The sequence below is a fragment of the Peromyscus maniculatus genome, chromosome 5 (genome assembly GCF_049852395.1).
Source record: "Peromyscus maniculatus bairdii isolate BWxNUB_F1_BW_parent chromosome 5, HU_Pman_BW_mat_3.1, whole genome shotgun sequence".
Taxonomy (NCBI): Eukaryota; Metazoa; Chordata; class Mammalia; order Rodentia; family Cricetidae; genus Peromyscus; species Peromyscus maniculatus.
Window position 1 is genome coordinate 16,017,806 of NC_134856.1, and position 16,477 is coordinate 16,034,282.

The 16,477-nt window shown below is 42.6% G+C and overlaps 1 long non-coding RNA gene across 2 annotated transcripts in view; it reads left to right on the forward strand.

The window, feature by feature from the left end:
• Positions 1-213: 213 nt before the first annotated feature.
• The window catches only part of LOC121829343 (uncharacterized), a 31,679-nt gene continuing 15,415 nt past the window's right edge, over positions 214-16,477 (forward strand). The window contains exons 1-3 of one of the 2 annotated variants that reach the window (XR_013051170.1): positions 214-257; positions 6,664-6,770; positions 16,019-16,146. This is a non-coding gene — a long non-coding RNA (uncharacterized LOC121829343). The remainder of the gene's footprint in view (positions 258-6,663; positions 6,771-16,018; positions 16,147-16,477) is intronic. The other variant, XR_013051169.1, reaches the window with a different exon arrangement.

The window sequence follows — 16,477 nt, forward strand, 5'->3', positions numbered from 1 at the left end:
AAAATGTGGTACATTTACACAATGGAGTATTACTCAGCTGTTAAAAACAATGACACAAGGAAAGTTGAAGGCAAATGGATGGAACTGGAAAAAATCATTCTGAGTGAGGTAATCAAGACCCAGAAAGATAAACATGGTGTATACTCACTGATAAGTGGATATTAGCTGTAAAGTAAAGATAACCATGCTATAATTCACAGATCTAGAGAGGCTAGGTAACAAGGAGAGCCCAAGGAGGGAACACATGGATCTCCCTGGTAAGGGGAAATAGAAGAAATCAGAGATCTCCTGAGTTGTCAGAGTTTAGCTCTGACCTGTCAAAGGGTTGTTTTGGGGAGGAGAGAGAAATGAGGAAGTATTAGATAGAAATATAGATGTAGATGAAGAGAAATATAGGGACACAGGATAGCTTTGGAAGGGCCCTGGGCCAATACCCAGTCACCCAGAGTTTTATTCTAATGGACCTCCCCCTTCCAAGATCAAAGCACAATGTAGAGGAAAGTGCAGACTCTTCAAAACACCTGGTAACCACACCTTTGGCCCTACTGAGAAAAGCAAGTTCAGATTCTCTGACCTTGAGTAAGGTCTTACTGGGGGCCTCTGTGGGCCTCCACCCTGGGTGGACTGGGGTCAGGTTAGGCAATGGATGGAGGAGGAAAGTACTGAAAGAGAAAACTGGAAAAGGGGGGCACCTTTCAGGGTCAAGTAGAAATCTGATGCAAGGGAAACTCTCTCAAATCTACAAGGATGACCCCAGCTAACACTCCTAACAATGGTGGACATGTAGCTTGAACTGGCCATCTCTTGTGATAATATTGGTGACTACCCCAATTGTTATCAGAGAACCTTCATTCAGTAACTGGTGCAAACAGATGTATAAACCCAGAGCCAAACATTAGGCCGAGTTGGGTAAATCCTGCTGAAGAGAGGGAGAAAGGATTGTAGGAGCCAGAGGGGTCAAGGACATCACAAGAAAACCCACAGAAACAACCAACCTGGGGTCACAGGAACTCACAGAGTCTGAACCAACAACCAAGGAGTCTGCATGTGACTGACCTAGGCCCTCTACATATATGTGACTGTTGTGTAACTTAGTCTACTTGTGGGACTCCTAACAGCAGGGGCAGGGGCTGTCCCCTTTGGCTCACTTTTGGGAACCTATTCTTCATACTGGGTTGCCTTAATACAAGGGGAGGTGCTTAGTCTTACTGCAACTTGATATGCTATGCCTGACACCCATGGGAGACCTACTCCTTTCTGAACAGAAACAGAGGAGGAATGGATTGAGGGGAGAGGAAGGAAGGTAGGGAGGGGATGGGAGGAAAAGAGGGAGGGAAAATGAGGTCTGGATGTCAAATAAATAAAATAAATGAAAAACAGATTTGTCAAACTCTGAAAAAAAGAGATAAAACATATTCAAGTACATATAATAAACTCAAAGAAATGACTCATAAATAAAAATCAGTAAGAAGGCAAAAGTATCGTAACTGAATGTCGATGGTGGTAACACAGCTAATACGCATTTGTAACATGCCACATAGCAAGACACAGATCCTTTCACATAGACAACGAACATATACCAAGACTGATGACACCCTTGATCAAAGTCAGTTTCCAAACTCATACAGAACATGTTCCCTACTGCCATGGAATTAAGTTGTAAAGCAAGAACAAAAAGATAAAAATTAAAATCTTCAAACATTTGTAAACTAAAAAGCTTACTTCTAAATAGTCTATGAATTATGCAAGAAATCTTATGGGAAATAAAAAATACATTGAACTGAATGAAATAAAATAAAACATAGCAAATTAATGGAAGCAGATAATGTACTGGTGTAAGGGGTGCTTTCAGCATTAATGTTATATAGAAGAAGAAAAGAATCTAAAGTAAACAATTTTAGCTTCTACTTTCAAGTACCTAGGGAAAGATTAGCAAAATGAAACAAAACAGCAGTCCTGTGTTTTTGTTGGTGTTGGTGTTTTGTTTTTTTTTTTTTTTGGTTTTGGGGGTTTTGTTTGTTTGTTTGTTTGTTACCATATTAACAAAAACTAGAGTTATTTAGGAGGAGGGAACCTCATTTGTAAAAATGCCTGTATCAGATTGCCTATAGACAAGGCTTCACTGTAAGACATGATCTTGATGAATGTTTGAGATGGAAGGTAGTGCCATCTCTGGAAAGTGGTCCTAGGTTGTATAAGAAATCAGACAGAGCAAGCTCCAAGCAGCAAGCCAGCAGGCATGTCTACTGCTTCAGTTCCTGCCTCAGGTTCCTGCTGCCCCAACTTCGTTCAGAACAGGCTGCTGCGACCTGGAAAAGTAAAGTGAAATCAGCTCTCTCCTCCCCAAGCTGCTTTTGACCACAGTGTTTTATCACAGCAATAAAAACCCTAGCAAAGGCAACAGCATAATGAGAGAAATCATAGTAAGAACAAACTAATTGAAATTAAAAACAGAAGAGTAGGTTGAAAGTCACTTAAACAGATTGAAAAGACTGATACAAATTGACAAGCGTGGACAAAAGTAACAATAAGAAGACACAAATGGCCCAAATCAGACATGATCCACTGGATGCTGCAGGGATCATGTAAGGAGGATAGGAAGAAAGTGCTATGAAACAGCCATACCCATGCGAACTTGACAACTGATATAAAATGGGGCAATTCCACAAAAAATGGGAACCACCATGGGTGATCTAACAGGACAGATGATTTGAACAGACTGATGACAGTTATCAAGGAAATTGAACTGATGATTTCAAAACTCTAAGTTCTGAGTGTAACTCTGGAAAACACCAGCACACATTTAAAGAATCAACAGCAATTCTACCCTGTCTCTTCCAGGAAAGGAAATGATAAAAATTCTATCAATAAAATTCACCATATAACATTAGTATTACCCTGATAACCAAACCAAAGAGAGTGGAAAGAAGAGGAAGCCACAGATCAGCATCCTCCATGAATATGGGTGCAAAAGCTGTTAAGAGAATAAATACCAGCAAACACAAGTCAACAGTATAGAAACAGAAATGTATACCATGGCTGCCTGAGGCAGCGAGCAGTGGTTAGTAGTTGAGGTCAACAATTAACTAAACTACCCATTGAAAAGCTCCCGATCACATTTCAACTCAAGCAAGAATTGAAGGCTAAAGTACAATTTTATACCAGCTAGTTGACTATTGAAGACATCCCCCAATAACCATACACAACCATTAAGCAAAAATAGAGACTTATAAGCTCCAGGCTTCTAGGGAAATTTCTGTCCAATCGTTAGCTAATTAAGGAGCTGAGTAGAGACTTTATTGACTATACATAACAAAGATATAGATTTCACAGAATTGGTTCACAACATCTAAATTCACAATAACAACTACAAAAAGAAACAATAAGGAACTCAGGGAAAGAAAAGAATCTGTTTACTAGAAATATATTCTTTTCAGTTTTACACACACACACACATACACACACATAAAAATGCATAAATCGCCTGCAAAAAAATCTCCTATGTATAAGAAAGAAATCTTTATAGACTATAATTGAGAAAGCTAAGATTTATATGCAAAAGACAAAGATTTTAAATAAGCTGTTTTAAATATGTTCAGAGAGCTAAAGGAATATATTTGAAAAATGCGTAATCAAAAAAATAAGCAATACCATATGCAAATTATAAAAAGCAATCAAGCAGAAATTTTGTAATTGAAAAGTATAAAAGCTAAGATGAAAAATTCACTAGCCCAGAATAGAAAGACAGTTAGACTAGAAAGAGCATTGCACCAGAAACCTGTGGGGATCATCAAGAGTCCAAACACAGAGCTGCAGTCCTGCTGAGGGGACCGGAAAGGGATGGGAGAATATTTGAAGAAATGATTCCTCAACATTCGAAAAGCTCAGAAAATTTCACATTGGATACGAAGAAATTCACACCTACACACATCAGAGTCAGACTGTCAAAATTCAGAGACAAAGAGAGGCTCAGGAAAGCAGAGAGGAGCTATTAATCACGTACAGAGAACCCGGAGAAGATTAATAGGCAGTTTCTTATCAGAAATTGTGGGGGTCAGAAAGCATCAGAAAGACATTTTCAAACTTCCAAAAGAAAAATACCTGTCCACCAGGTGCTTTGTTTTGTTTTTAATCTGGCAAAACTACCCTTCTTAGAGAAAGAGAAAATTAAGGCAATTTTTAAATATATGTCATAAAGTAAATAAAAACATCAGATCTTTTTGCTAATACTCGTACCTTATAAGAAATACTAAAGCTGTCCTTCCAGCATAATTAAGAGAGAATCAGTTACTTCAGTGACAGTAGACAGAGCACCAGAGAAGTGGTTACATAGATAACTAAAAAGGAGAGCATAAATATTTTTGTTGTATAAAATTCTTGTTCATTGTGACTTAAAAATACAACAACAACAACAACAAAATACAACAACTCCATAATGCAATAATTGTGAAAATCCAAACATGAGAAAACAATATATGAAGATGTAATTTATGAGAAAAATTTTAAAAATGAGAAGTGGGAATAAAGCCATATGAACGCAAAATTTTCATATATCATGTGGGATAAGGGTGAAACTCACATGGTCACCTAAATTGATGCTAAAAGCATTCCACAATATCCAGCACCCTGCCACAGTGAATATCCGCAGCAAACTGAGAATAGAAAGCAACTTCTTTAACCTTACAAGGCTACCATGGAAAGCCACCAGCTAACATCATCCCTGATGGTGGAATTCCACTGTTAATGTCAGCACAGGGCAGGGGACACATTCCCACTCCTTCCATTCAACATTAGCTGGAGGCTCTAATACAGACAACTGGCCAAAGATCAAAACAAACAGGTTGGAATGGAAAATGTAAAAAGTACATCTGTGTAGATTATATAACTTTGCATAGATAAAAAATCAAAGAAGACAAAGAAAAAAAGGCTAATGCATAGTTTTGTACATTTGCAAGAAGTGAGATTAATACATTAAAACAGTGTATTTCTATACACTAAAAGTGAACATGATATGAGAATGAAATTAGCAATTCCAGGTATAATAGTATAAGAGGAAGTAAAGTTCTCAGGAATAAACTCAGCTAAAAACATTGAACACTGGGCATAGAGAGATGGCTCAGAAGTTAAGAGTATTCTTCCAGAAGACCCCAACTAGATTCCTGGTACCCATGACAGATGGATCACAATTACCTGTAGCTTCAGCTTCAGGGAATCCAACACCTTCTTCTGACATCCATGGGCACCTGCACTCATGTGTACATACATCTACATCTACATCTACATCTACATCTACATCTACATCTACATCTACATCTACATCTACATCTACATCTACATCTACATCTACATCATCTACATCTACATCTACATCTACATCTACATCTACACATGTCTTAGTCAGGATTCTATTGCTGTGCAAAGATACTATTGTAGTGGTATTTGCTCCACCCATTACCTTGGATTATAGGGCCCGAAGGAGGAAGTGCTTCCTGCCATTTTATGTGACCTCTTAAAAGGTAAGGGGGAAGAGTCATAAGGGCCTAAGGAGAAGAGAGACGTGGCACAGTGGTTAAGAGCACTGACTGATGCTGATGTTCCAGAGAACCTGGGTTCAACTCCCAGGCCCTCTGATGTCCAATCAGAATTTTAAAAAGAAGAAGAAGAAGAAAAGAAGAAGAAGAAGAAGAAGAAGAAGAAGAAGAAGAAGAAGAAGAAGAAGAAGAAGAAGAAGAAAGGTGAATTCATGCATCCCATAGCCAAACTATTTTGATAAAGGTGCCAAAAGCATTTGAAGAAGAAAAACATTCTTTTAATCAGTATTATAAGAGCTGGATATCCACACACAAAAGAACGAACTTTTAACACTACTTTTATGATAAACAAAATTTGAATTCAAAGGAACCTATGGTGGTTTGAATAAGAATGACCCCCATAGGCTCATGTATTTGAATATTTGGTCCCCAGTTGGTAGAACTATTTGGGAAGGATTAGGGGGTGTAGCCTTGTTGGAGGTGGTATGTCACTGGGGGTGAGCTTTAGGGTTTCAAAAGCCCATGATCCTCTTCCTCTCCCCATCCCTTCTGCAGGTAAGATGTAAGCTCTCAATGGTTACTGCTGCAGCCGCATTCCTGCATCCCTGCTCTGATGCTCCCCACCATGGTAGTCATGGACTCAATCTCCGCAACTATAATCCCCCAACAAACTCTTCCATAAGTCGCCTTGGTAATTGGGTTGTATCACAATTGAAAAGTAATTGAAACAGAAGTTAGTATCAGGAATGAGGTATTGCTCTGGCTGGCCTAACCACGCTGTTTTTTGGGGGGAATGCAGAAGAATTTGGGATTTGTGAATAGAAAGGGAGTTGAATACTGTAAGTGCAGATTAATGGACCATTCTAGTAGGAGCTTGGAAGCCAGTAGTACTGAGAGCAAGTAGACTATGTAGGTCCAGCTCAAGAAGTTTCAGAGGTAAACTATATTAGCAACTGGGCTAGAGATGATCCTCGTGATAGTTCAGCAAAGAATGTGGCTGCTTTTTGCCCTCATCCTGGGAATTTGCCTTGGGCTAAATTGAGGAGTTTGGGAATAATTTCATTTGCCAAAGATTTCAAGGCAGCCTAATATTGATTCTGTACTGTGGTTATTAATGATCACTCTCATGCAGGTCTACAATGAAAAAGAGCAAGCGGAGCAAAAAGAAACACAAAATGCACAGCTTGAGTTCCTGCCTGGGTTTCCTGCCTTGGCCTCCTGGATGGTGGACTACAGCAGGTAAGATGAAAGAAACCCTGTCCTCCCCGAGTTGCCTTTGGTCACGGGGTTTATCACAGCAACAGAAAACCAAACTAGGGTGAACAGTCTTTTAAAATTTCTTCTGGAAAATAGGGCTAGTGGGAGGACTTAGCGGGTAAGGTGTCTGTTCCAAAGCCTGACAGCCTGAGAACCCCAGGATCCGCATAGCAGAAGGAGAGAACCGACTCCCCAAAGTTGTCCTCGGACCTCCACACAGCTGTGCTGAGTGCCTGCCACCGCGTGTGAGTACACCCACTCAGAGTTAAATAAAAACGTCATTTCAAATTTTAGAAAATGACACATTTCAAGAAGGGTGTTGCAAGTCGGAGCTTAGGTTGTTGAGTGAATGTAAAGTGGCCTGTCACTGAGGAAAACTGTGCTATGATGGATGAATAGTCGAAAGTTGTCCCTGGGCAATCTTACTCATACATACGTATCCTAGAGAATTAAAAGCATGCATTTATAAAAGACTTGTACATACATTAACAGTTGCATTTCATCAGAAACAAACACCGGAAGCAACCCAAATGTCCGTCAATTAATGGATAGTTAAATGAGTGTGGTATTTCCATATCAAAGAATGTTATTCAGACATTAGAAAGGATAAATGCCATGATATAGATAATAACCCAAACCATTACATTGAATGGAAGAAATGAGGCATGAAGGTCACATGTCACATGATTCTTCCTAGTAGAGGAGTCCAGAGAGTGACCAGTAGCTGGAAGAGGCAGGTGGAGATAGTAGAAAGCAGCTGCTAATGCGCACACGGCTCCACTTTAGGGTCATGAAAATGTTCCGGAACTTGAGTTCTGAAAGTTGAATAGTGGTGATTGTGCAATCTTGTGAACCTACTAAAACCTCCCCAGTGGTGAAGAGTAAATTGTGATATATCAACGAAACACAATTCTATAAGCCCATTAATAAATTGACTTTATGAATGAATTGATTAATAAATTTATATACATAAATGTAAGATTATAAATCTTTTCTTTAAATAAGTAGGCTATAATTTTTTGGGATCTTTGGACAGGCATAGAAACTTTAAACTTGACAGTGAAACATGAGTCATAAATTAAAAAAAAAAAATTTTGAGAAAGATCTCATTAAGAGAATGAAAAGTCAATTCACATACTTGGAGAAGATTTTGCAAACCATCTCTCTGAAAAGTGGTAATAAATCAACTACATAAAGAACTCTCAACATACAACAGAAAAACATTACACAGCGTTGTGTAAAGGCCTGAAGAAGCCCTTTACCAGAAGATGGATACTGCCAGAGGAGCACCAAGATGCCATCCAGCATCCTTAGGCATCAGAGAGACAATAGCCATCATCCCATAAGAACGCTATAGTGAGCCCAGGTGAGGACACTAAATGGGGATGAGGATGCAGAGAGACTAGATGACGCATGCTGTGGGTGGGATGTGGCATGCACAACTCTGAAACACAGCTTGACAGTTTCTATGAAGACTAAACACACAACTGTTATACACTATCTGGATGGCCAAGCAGTGCCATGCTCCAGATTGGCACTCCCGTTTACACAGGGCCTGGGCATGAATGTCTCCAGCAGCTTCACTCAAGGTGTTTGAAAGCTGGAGAAACTGAGCGAGAGTGATCACGAGCTGGTGTGCTAAGGTCATGGAATACTCGGCCAGGAAGGTGGACAGTGAACTTTACAACCTGCATGAGTTTCTGGACCGTTATGATGAGAGAAAAGAGCCAATCTCAAAAAAAAAAAAAAAAAAAGATACAAAAATACTGTAATTCTCAAAACGGAGGGTAGTATATAATTATTTCAAAACAAAGGACTCGGGAGGTGGAGGCAGGAGGACAAAGTCAGCCTAGACTAAAGGAGGGTCTCAAAAAAATTCACAGAGTAAAAAGCTGTCATTACATGCTTAGAAAAATAGCACAACAGACTCTTGTATACTCACTACTGGGAGGTTATAATTACTAATTCATTCACATTTTTACTTTAGTGCTCTCTCTCTCCTCTCTCTCCTCTCTCTCTTCTTTATCTCTACTCCCTCTCTCTTCTCTCTCTCCTCCCTTTTTCCTCCCTCCCCCTCTCTCTCTCATATCTCTCTCTTTCTCTCTCTCTCTCTCTCTCTCTCTCTCTCTCTCTCTCTCTCTCTCTCTCTCTCTCTCTCTCTCTCTCTCTCCAAAACAATATCAATAGACCTAAGTCAATACCCTCTTTCTATCCTGATGGCTGAACCCAGGCCCTTATACCCACCAGGTCAGTGCTCTACTGCTGAGTTACAACCACAGGATTGAAACATTTCCAATTTATTTATATTTTTATGCAGATGGGTGTCTTGCTGCATTCACATCTGTGCCCGCTGTGTGTTCCTGGTGCCCACAGAGGGCAGGAAAAGGCATTGGAACTGGAATCATAGATTCCAATCATAGAGCTGCCATGCAGATGCTGGTATTGAACCCTGATCTTCTGGAAGAGCAGCGTGTGCTCCTGACTGCTGATCCTTCTCTCCTGCCTCCCAGCATTTTAAAATTATTCTCTTAAGACAGAATCTGGCTAAGTTTCCTAGGCAGGCCTTGACCTCACAAAGTAGTCCAAGCAGGTCTAGAAGCTGTAATCCTCCTGTCTCAGTTTCTCAAGTAGCTGAGCCTAGAGGTGTGAGCCACTACGCTTGGCTCACCCTTTCCTATGCTTCCCTATTTCTTCCCCGTACTGAACAGAGCTCTTAATCTGTTATGCAGATTCCAACATTTCTGTCTTATAGCTATTACTATGGCCCCAAATAGTGCTGCTGTGTGTTTTTCAAAGGTGGCGTACTTTTCCCACTGCACCATGTGAGGCCATTGAGCATGCTTTTTCCTCGAACCATTTGTTAGTTAACTTCTGATGCACAACAATCTCTGATCTTTGGTTTTGCCTCTCTTGTGTTAATGTCTTAACTGCATCCCAGTCTCCTTTCAAAGTGGTCTAACCTTGGCTCATGAAAAGTTGTAACAGCCTGTTTGGTATTTGTTCCCGTCTTGCTGGTGAGCAAAGCAGTGTGCAGAACAGGTAAGCTACTGTCCCTGGTTGCAGAGTTTGCAAGTGAGAAGCCTGGGTTTGAGCCCCAGTGGTCTGCCCAGAGTCTGTGGCCCTCCCTAATAAGTACAACACCCAGGGGCCGGTGCACTCAGGAGACTTCCCATTCGTTCTCATGAACTACGAACCTCCCCATGTCTGTCTCCTTGTGCTATAGATAGGAATCTCTCATTTTGAATTTTTTCTTTTCTTGTGAGGGCCACACATGCCACAGCGCACGTGTGGAGTACAGCTTGGCGAGGCTGGTTCTCTCCTTCCACCACGTGGTTGACAGAAATGGAACTCGGGTAGTCAGGCTCAGTGGCAGGGGCATTGATCTACTGAACCACTTCCCCAGACCAGAATCTCTTTAAGTCAGCACAAAAAGGGATAGCCACGGGGCTGCAGTACGTGGTGATCCTAGGACGGCTTTATGACATGGAGCTCCTCCGTTGGCTGTCTCTCCACAGAGCCACCAGCACTGAATACTGCCACGATTCCCTTTCTTTAAAATCACTGTGCCATGGGAATTAATACAGTGAGGACTTTTTTTTTTTAATGTACAATCCTCTTCTCACTAAAGACATCAAGATCACTGGTTCTCTGGTCATCTAGATTCCTTCCTCTAAGAACTGTCAGTCCCCTTCCCTCGTGATTTGTTTTTCTACTGAGCTGTTTTCCTTGTGTGTTGAGGAAGAACCCAGGGTTTCCTCAAGGGCATGCCAAAAAAAATGCTTTGCACCAAGGTAGTTGCTGAACCCACTTCATGCTTTTACACATCATTTCCTGGCGATATTTACCCTAACATATTCTTGCAGTCTGTGGCTTATCTTTCAACTTTGTCTAAGGTATTTCATAGCATACTGAAGATTCTAATTTCAGTGATGGTAAATCTCTCTGTATTTGCATATGTGTGTGTGACACATAAGTGCCTGTGTCAGGATGCATGTACATATGTGAACAAAATGCACAGAATTAATACATTTTCTTGCTAAAGTCTTAAGATTTATGGTCCAAAAGTTTTATGTGGATTTCTTTATGGGATTATTACAGATTATCAAACATTCCAGCATCATTTATTTTTTAATCTGTCATCCATTCCATTATCTGGAAGTCTGTCTTCACTGTGACCTAGGCTTCCTTGTTAGCTCCTGTCCTTGGCCTTCCTGAGTGCTGTGACACTGGTCTCTGCTAAACTCCAACAAATCAGTCATTTTTCTCCTTCCTGCCTAGACAGAAGAGCATTTTAAAAAGGGAGTGAGATCACACTTCTCAGGTTACATTGTGCTGTGCTTTGTTGCTTAATGACATGTCTTAGGTGTCTCTGGATGTGGCTAAAGCTGTTATTTTTCATACCTGTAGAATATTTCTTTATTTTGAGAACACAATCATTTTATTTAATAATTTGATCCCAATGAGCCTTTAGACTGTTTCCACAATTATAATATGTGCCATATGTATTGTAAATACCTATGTTTTTATATTTTAGGCAAATTAGCTATTGTTTAGAAAAGAATCATTAAACAGCAGAACTCTGGGACTCAAAGAGTGAGTGAAATTTTTATCTTGCTACACGATGCTAAACCTTCCTCGAGAAGAATTAGATCAATTTCTCCTCAGCACCCTCATGGCACACTAAAGTGTGCATTAGCAGAAAATGATCAGGTCACGTCTATGTGTTAGAAAGCCCATCCTCAGAGTGGTGCAGAGCAACCTTACAGCAACAGAGAGGCAGGGAGCTCTGTAAAGGTTGAGCATTTGGAGGCTGCAGACAGGCAATACTGTGCTGAGGTTAAGAGTGTCAACAGCATGGAGCACGGGGACCTGCAGGATTCTCCACCCTGTGAGGAAGATTTCAACTGAGCATTCAGAAGCTGCATCTTCTGAAGGACCATGAGCAGCCACTGGAAGATCTAAGGGCGTCTTCAGGTCACCTTCATTCCACAGAGGCATACAATCTCTGTATCAACCACTTACCCCAGGAGCAAGAGTAGCTAACTGCCTCGATGGTACCATGTAACGAAGCAGGCTCTTTGGAAAAGCAGGTCCCTGGTTGGCTGCTACCCAAGTAAGATCTTTGAGTGATCTATAGAGATGATCTGCCTGGCTACAGTTCCCAACTCAGGTCAACTTGAGCCCAAGCTGTTGCTGGAAGCGTTCCTCAAACACACTGGCCTTCATTCCCACCCCCCTCAGCCCAAACCATGTTGAAGCTGGAGATGAAATTCCCCAACATGCTAACACAAGTGAGAAAGGACACACGGGCTGTCTGCAACACCCTCTACCACAAAGCCAACCCTAGATTCTCCCTTTTGATAATATTAAAAAGAGGAAAAGCATTTTGCATGAAAACATGTTTTAACTGTATTTGTAGCACTCAATAAATAAATTACAGGTTTTATATCATTCAGAGAGTGCTGTCAGTGATTTATTCAGTTATTAACTCCACACGCTTGGGAGGACGAATTAGATGCCGGCCCATATTGAAGGTTTGGGGATTATTCAGTTGGAATCCGCTGCTGGGAAGTTGGTACGGCTCTCTAGGACTAAACACAAGCAGCCTGGCAGAAGCCATGGGAAGCAGAGCCTCCATCCTGCCCATTTACAGCAGCTTTTAAATTCCATAAAAAGGAAATGAATTATGCATTATTGGGTTTACATAAGGTCACCCAGTGAACTTTAACCTCTCTCTTTTCTCATTTGGCTCAATTATTAGATGAAATGACAGATTTGATCTCTTTTCAAATTGTATTAGAAAGGGTCTCTTTATTTCACCCTCTAGCCAGCAATCAGATGACAGGACCAGGCAAGTGCATTAATTATGATTGATTTAGAGTGGTTATAGGGTGATTATTTCTAGAATTCTACTCCCTGGCCAAAACCTTTTGACCTATTTCAGGCCACCCAGCAAATTAATCCATAGGAGGATTTGAGGAGACACCATTTGGGATGGTGACTGCCCTCCTGTATTGGCAACCACAATATTTAAGATGCCTGGACCAATCCAAAGGGGGTGAGTTCCTGGGACACTTCACCATGAAGCCATCTAACAGCCTGACAACACAGTTTAAAACACCTTGTTCATGGGGACCAAAAATAGCATTAAAGCAGCCCCTTGAGGAGGAAAAGACTAACATTCTCTGCTCTAAGTTAATAGGAAAATGTACGTAGATGTGCTCATCATATATGTCGTAACTCTGGGGAGTTCGTCAGAATTGGAGTCTCAGAAACATGCCTGTTGCTAAGACATTCATTCCCTCCTCTCTTCTTTCCAGAGGATTAAAGATGACAGTACTAATTAAAGATGGGGAGAAAAGAGACCGCTGCCGGGTGGGAAGCACAGGGCCTGAATTCCAATGAGGCCCAAATGAGGAGAAGCTGGGGAGGCCTCATCATTAGGAGTGTCCTTCTAAGTACTGCGAAGCTTCCTGCGGAGGAATTCTGTTCTGAAAAGAGGGTGTTTAGCCAAAATTGCCACCTCTAAGTTACTAGATCCCAGAAGAATCTGGAGGGAAGAAGGTTCTGGAATCGGTGCTAGCAAATCCATGAATTCAACCCTGCCACCTCCATCCAGGGGCCTCACATAGTAAAGAGGGAAGGAGCTTGGGTGAGGCTGAGAAGGCCCTCTGTAGTGTTCACACACTGTGACTTAGTGTTTGGATCTGTCCGTATTCTCACCATCATGCTGCCATGGTTACCCAGAATGCCTAGCTTTTGCAGAAGTGGTAGTGAGAACCAAAGAGAGGATGTGTTTAGGAAGACAAAACATTCATTGCTGTTTGCCATATTCTTCCATTGACATTGATGGAGGCAGGTCATGGGAACAGAAGGATGTTTTGTTGCTGAGGACAAACAGAATTTCTTTGCTTACCCTGAAGTAGCGTTAAGGGGAAGAAGGCAGGAGAAAGCAGGGGAGAGGTGTGAAGCTCGGCGGAGCAGCGAAGTTAGAAATGTCCAGCCTGGAGCGAACTAGGGGTGGAAGGGGGACTGTTAGGCCATGGCCAGGGGGACAATAGGAAGACTGGAGTCAGCGCTGCCAACCCCTTCATCCTTGCCCACCCCAAGATCTTCATAGCTGCAATGCCCACCAGTGCCTTCCATCTAGTTCTTCTAGAACTCTTTCTGTAGACCAGGCTGGCTTCGAACTCACAGAGGTCTGCTGGCCTCTGCCTCCTGAGTGCTGGAATTAGAGTTGTGCACCACTACCACCCGGCCATCTCGCTCTTCTAAACCAGTGAAAAGTCCTTCCGTTGGATAAGAGACCTTTCAGAGGCCACAGTGAGTGTCAACTGTCAAGTGGGTCTGCAGATGAGAAACTGACACCTTAGTAAACACTGCCTCTGTAGGTTCTTAAAGTATGTCCAAAGAAATAATGTCACTTGAGACTGTGCCACGGAAGATGTGACCGCCAGCTCACTGTAGGTAAGTAACAGTTCTTGTTTTTTCTCTTTGCCTCAGAGTCCCTGCTTGGAAAATTATGACTTTCTTTCCTGGTTCTAAATTCCATGTTCTAGATTCCTAGGAGGCATTTCCACACTTAAAAAGGATGCACTAGGCTGCCAGGGCAATAATCCCAGGGACTAAACAGGTTAACACAGAGGATGAAGCAGGACAGATTTAAAGCAGAAAGGAGTCATAGACACTGTGTCTAGCTGAAGATCACAGGACTCCCATTAAAATGCTGAAATCTAAGTTTTACTAAAAGTGTTATGTGTGTCAAATTCACCTGCATTCTGAGAACCAGTCAGGTCCTTCTCCAAAAATGCACAGCCCAGGACTTGCTTGGTCCTCTGACCTTGACTCCTAAGCATGAAGCCAGCAGACTCCTGTACTTCTTGAGGGGTCAGTTACAGTAAGCTGGGCAGCAGCAGGGCAGCCAAGCTGTCGTCGTCCCGGGGCCTGGCCATCCATAAACCTAATAAAGTACAGGCAGCATGTTGGTGTTGAGTCTCAGAACCCCTCATAGCTCGATGACGACATAAGCAGATTGCATGTAGTTTAACGAAAGCTAAGACAAAACCCAAACAAGCTGGCGACAGAGGACCTTACAGGGTAGGCAGCATGGCACTCAAAGCCTGAAGATGGAGGGGGATAGGACACTTTTCCCCATCCCCAGATGGTAGTTCTCACCTCTGGCAGCTGAGAGACTCAATTCTGGATTCCCCCAAGCTGCTCCAGAGGAAGTCGGATGATGGACAACTCCAATGCAGAGCTTATTTGTCATTGAGTAGAGACCAAAGGAAGACAATCCAAAGAACAAGCAGTAGCAGCTGCCACTTCCATCAGGGTCTCAGGGAGAAAGGGGTTAAAAGTCCTCTTCCATCTCGGGAAGGAGATGCTCCATCATTAAGCTGAAGGAACTGTTTCTTGACAGTTACCCTCAACAAAGTCGTGTTCGGGAGGCAGAAAGGGGCGGTCCATGTTCCCTGGCTGGGAAGGAGGGAAGAAGAGCTGTGCCTGCTGATGTCTGGGGATATAACTCTCTAAGAATGTGGTGAGAGGCCGGGCGGTGGTGCACGCCTTTAATCCCAGCATTAGGGAGGCAGAGCCAGATGGATCTCTGTGAGTTTGAGGCCAGCCTGGTCTACAGAGCAAGATCCAGGACAGGCCCCAAAACTACACACAGAAACCCTGTCTCGAAAAGGCAGCAGAGCTCTGGAGGGGCTGACACACTGAGATTCCCTCCGGAAGTCATGTGACAGCTGAAGTGGTCTATACATCCAAATACATTAATAAAGACATTGGGACATCCAGAAGGCAAAAGTCTTATTGTCTCCGCTTATAACTGAGGAAGCAGAGGCCCCGGACACTGTGCCTCACTGGGGCACTAGAAACGAAGCAGCTATGGAAAAGTGTGCAGTGTCTACAGGTAGAGGAATGTGGACAGGAGCTCAGGGCCAGGGACTCTGTGCTAGGATGAGGCTTTGAAGATGAAAATCGCATTCTGTTTAGGGGCTTACCGGGGGTTTTACACCTCACTTTGAAAACAGACAGACATGCTAAGGGGAGATGTGTTCACAGGGACAGCACTCAGCCGAGAGAAGCCTGCCCAGGGTCAACAGAGGCAGGAGTATAGGAGCAGTGGGACACTGCCCTCTGAGGCCTCATCCCATGGGGAGCTCTCTCGGTGAGCTACTGATACACCTGATTTTGATAAGCATCTCCGGATTCTCTCTGCTTCACAGGTCCAGCTTGGGATCTTGGGAGCATCAGTGAAGCCATGTGTTTATGAGCCTTTGGGGATGACAAAGAGCAGCAAATGGGTCTCTTGTCACAGGAAGAAGAACCGGGCATCCAAGAGATCACAGAGAAGGTTTGCTTTCCAGATGGACAGCCACCAGAATGTTATGCCGTGGGGACAGACAGGGCAAGAGGCATATGGGACCAGGGGACAGGATATACTGTCCTGCCCTCAACATATCAATAGCAACTATGTCTTCTCTTTGCTTTGGCCAAGTGTAGTTAGCACAAAGTTGGCAAGTGGCCATTCTGCTGGAACTGTCCCCCCCCCCCAGTTTATTCCACTCAGTGCACATGGCCATCCTGTGAAATTCAGATCACAGACATGCAGCCGAGCCACAGCATCTTCAATGGTTGGCAAACCAAAGAGCAAGACTCAGCCTCCAGCACCCAGACACCATGCC